The 4,507-nt window shown below is 42.5% G+C and overlaps 1 pseudogene; it reads left to right on the top strand.

Moving 5' to 3' along the window:
* LOC109116502 overlaps positions 1–2,035 on the top strand; it is a 52,688-nt pseudogene extending 50,653 nt beyond the window's left edge.
* The last annotated feature ends 2,472 nt before the right edge of the window (positions 2,036–4,507 follow it).

The following is a 4,507-nucleotide window of genomic DNA, read 5'->3' as shown; positions in this document are numbered from 1 at the left end:
GCAGTCTAAATATGTTTGGATGCACTCGAAACATGTTTCGACGCACTCTTAAAATATTTCGATGCTCTCTAAATATGTTTGGATGCACTCTAAGTATGTTTTGACGCACTTTAAACATGTTTGGATGCGTTGTAAATGTGTTTGGACGTATTCTAAACGTGATTTGGTGCACTCAAAACTTGTTTAGACAAACTCTAAGCTTCATTAGTTTCCTCCTTGGCAGCATCCTCATCCTCTTTAGGATCGATGTCCTCATCATACTTTGCCTAGTGTTGTTCTTGATCTTCTGCAGGAATACGACGATGTTTTTCCGGAGGAGATTCCAAATGGACTGCCACCATTACGAGGAATCGAGCATCAAATCGATTTCATTCCCGGTGCAAGTATTCCAAACAAGGCAGCCTACAGAACCAATCCCGAGGAAACCAAAGAGCTTCAGAGGCAAATTTCGGATCTGATGGAGAAGGGACACGTCCGAGAAAGCATGTCACCATGTGCCGTGCCGGTGATTCTTGTACCAAAGAAAGATGGTACGTGGCGAATGTGTGTTGATTGTCGTGCAGTCAACCAAATCACGGTAAAGTATCGCCATCCTATTCCGAGACTTGATGACATGTTGGATGAGTTGCATGGTTCAAAATTCTTTTCTAAGGTTGATTTGAGAAGTGGCTATCATCAAATACGCATGAAAGAAGGTGATGAGTGGAAAACCACCTTTAAAACAAAGCATGGGTTGTATGAATGGTTGGTTATGCCTTTTGGCTTAACAAATGCACCTAGCACGTTTATGAGGCTGATGAATCACGTTCTTAGACATTTTCTAGGACGTTTCGTGGTTGTGTATTTTGATGATATGCTGATATATAGCAAGAACCTTGTTGAACATGTTGAACACATTAAATCTGTCTTGGATGTTCTGCGAAAGGAGCAATTGTTTGCTAACCTCAAGAAATGCACGTTTTGCACTAACAAGTTGGTGTTTTTAGGGTTTGTGGTTAGTGAGCAGGGAATTCATGTCGATGAAGAGAAGATCGCAGCCATAAGGGATTGGCCATGTCCGAGGACAGTTGGTGATGTGAGGAGTTTTCAAGGACTTGCAAGTTTTTACAGGAGGTTTGTTAAGGACTTTAGCACCATAGCTGCACCACTTACAGAAGTTATCAAGAAGAATGTCGGGTTTAAGTGGGGAGATGCACAAGAAGCTGCGTTTCAACTTTTGAAAGAAAAACTCACTCATTCTTCACTCTTGTCTCTACCTTGTTTTTCTAAATCTTTCGAGGTAGAATGCGATTCTTCTGGTGTAGGTATTGGAGCTGATTTGATAGAGGATGGAAATTCCGAAAGAGAAGATGCAAATGATGTGTTTTTACTCATCAAATCTGGGCATATCGAAGATTTTTCAACTCTTATGGAGTTCGGTATTGTATCTCTATTTTTTGGTTCATGTCAAAATGTTATATTTGATCCAGGAATAAAAAAGATAATGAAACCATACGCAAGACGAGCAAACAAAGGCGAAAAGATGTTGTATTCGAACTGGGAGACATGGTTTGGGTGCACATACGCAAAGAGAGATTTCAAAGTTGAAGCCCAGGGGAGTTGGCCATTTCAAAGTTCTTAAAAAAACAATTACCAACTCGAGCTTCCGAGTGAGTTTCGTGTTAGTTTAACATTTTATGCTGCTGATCTATATCCTTTTGTTGCAGCTTAATCAGATTTGAGGACAAATCTTTCTCAAGAAGAGGAGAATGATGTGGACATCCAAGGCAATACCATTGGAGCTGAATTCATGCATGGACGAGCTGCATCGGAAGCTAGCTATGGGATGAACACAACGGGAGAATGCGTTGAGCCAATTGGACCGATTACAAGATCTCGTGCCAAGAAGCTGCAAGCTGCACCAAATGGCCTTATTCTCCCTTGTTTGGGTCAAGAACACTTGGAAGAATGTGTTGGATTGGTCCAACAACAAGCTCATCCCATTATCCACATGATATCAAGCTTGGAAGGCCCACAAGTGAAGCCCAAATTTTAGGCCCAATAAGGGTGACGAAAATTGAAATCAATTCTGGTCAAGATGTCTTTCCAACACCATCTTTGATGTACGCACGGAGGAGGTGGAGATAATCCGTGAACGATCACCGGCACTCTCGTGGAGGCACTCGAATTCGAACGACGGTTGGAGAAGGACCGAAAAGGATAGGGCTGCGGGACTTTGATCCAATCACCGGCACTCGTAGAGGCTCTCGAATTCGAATCGTAGTCAAGAGATGGATGGAGAACGAAGGATAGTGGACCTCGGACACACCAAGGCTTGAGTTCGGACACACCAAACTCGTGATCTCGGACACACCGAAGATCGGGATAAATTTCGGACAAACCGAAGAAGAGTTTATAAAACTCGAAATATTTGAGACATTCTACAAGTCTGATTACAAATTATGCATTACAAGCCTTTATATAGGCTAGAATTCTCAACAACAATATTAAATGACAAGAACATGCAAGAGGGGTAGGAGTCCAATGCATTAAATGAGGTAGTTGGTAAGCTAGTTGTTGGAGTTGCCTTGATGTTGCATTAAATGAGGTGGTTGGGAAGCTAGTTGTTGGAGTTGTCTTGATGATGATGAAGCTTCCTTTAGATAATTGTCTTGCACTCCAAGCAACTTCCTTTTACTTGGTGGCTTCGATCCGAGGTGGAACTCGGTTGTGGAACTCGGTTTGCCCTTGTCTTTGCTCCATGTATGCTTCCGTCAAGATGTTCTATATTGTTGGATCCAATGTCCTCATCATTCCCTCTCTCTTTTGAAGTTTTGTCCTCATCATTCCCTCACTCTTCTCCGTGTTTTGCCCTCAAAACTAGATTACAAAAGAAACCGAAATAAAGGATAGTTCTCACCGGGGTTAGACATCCGTTGGCTTGAGCAAGCTCTGATACCAAAATGATGTACGCACGGAGGAGGTGGAGATAATCCGTGAACGATCACCGACACTCTCGTGGAGGCACTCGAATTCGAACGACGGTTGGAGAAGGACCGAAAAGGATAGGGCTGCGGGACTTTGATCCAATCACCGGCACTCGTAGAGGCTCTCGAATTCGAATCGTAGTCAAGAGATGGATGGAGAACGAAGGATAGGGTCTCGGACAAACCAAGACAAGCCTCGGACAAACCAAGACGGGATTTCTCGGACAAACCGAGACAATGTCGGACACACCAACAAGAGGAGTAAAACTCAACTCGAAAATACTTCTTTCCAATATTCAAATCTGATCAAAATGATGTCTTACAACTCATATTTAAAGAGAAAACAAAGGCTCCAACAGTTAGTACATTAAATGCACAAAACACATGCAAGACTACTCATAAATGTGCCTAGAGTTTGAAAAATATAACTGTTGGAACTTCTTAGACTTTATTGGGCTGGGCTTTTACTTTGATTTGGGCTTGAATTGGGCAGCTTATGGGCATGCTTCGAAGTCACTTGGGCCTAAGTGCTTTCGGCCTTGATATGGAACACATTCGGGTTGTCTTGGCCGAAAAACTGAAACGTTATTGTCATGATCCCGGACTCCGTGAAGAACTTGAGTGACAACCTTGGATAGCATGACACAAAGCACTTGAGCTCTAGCATGAGTAAGAGGGGGCTCGGGTTTATGGCTTGCTCGGGGAGCCTTTGCGTTGTGCACGTCAAATCCCGTTCTCGCGGCTTCGAATGATCTTGTGATGTTATGATCATCCGGCAAGAGTCTTGACGTCTGATGGGTCAAGTCTTGAACATCTTCTAGAGCTCCTTCCGTTAATCTCCCGTCCTCGTCCAAGTTGCTAGCTCCGATGTCCTCATCAATCTTGAAGACCACAAAGTCACCATTATGGTTCTCTTGAAGTTCACACAATCACATTCAAGGCTTCTTGAAGACCACAGATTCACACCTTGTTTTTTTGTACTTATTTATTTTAATTTTATTAACTTTTATGTGTTATTATCTATAAATAGAGATCACAAATCAGATTTGTAACACAACTTTGAAATATGTAGATGACATAATCATCTCATGAAGTAATGACCTTGGTATTCAGGAGACTAAACGATACTTACAATCAGTTTTTGACATTAAAGACCTCGGAACCTTGAAATACTTTCTTGGTATTGAAGTCACCCGTACTCCTAACTCCATTTTCTTATGTCAAAGGAAGTATAGTATACTCTTGATTTATTAAAAGGAAACAGGAAAACTCGGAGCAAAGCCTGTCAAGACACTGATTGAAGAGCATTTCAAGGATCAACGCGAGGGGGAATCTCTACCAAATCCAGAACACTATCGTCGCGTTGTAGATAAGCTCATATACCTCATTCTCGTGACTGGGAATGAGGAACTCATGTTATTAGAACATGACGAGCCTACCACATACCCAGAGGCTATGGCGAGTTCGGACTCCGACAAGTGGCGCGAGGCTATGAAGTCTGAGATGCAATCCATGTCAGACAACCAAGTATGGACTCTGGT

This window comes from Tarenaya hassleriana, unplaced genomic scaffold (assembly GCF_000463585.1).
Source record: "Tarenaya hassleriana unplaced genomic scaffold, ASM46358v1 Cleome150, whole genome shotgun sequence".
NCBI lineage: Eukaryota > Viridiplantae > Streptophyta > Magnoliopsida > Brassicales > Cleomaceae > Tarenaya > Tarenaya hassleriana.
Note: the sequence above shows the minus strand (reverse complement) of the source record. Positions and strands in the feature narration are given on the sequence as shown.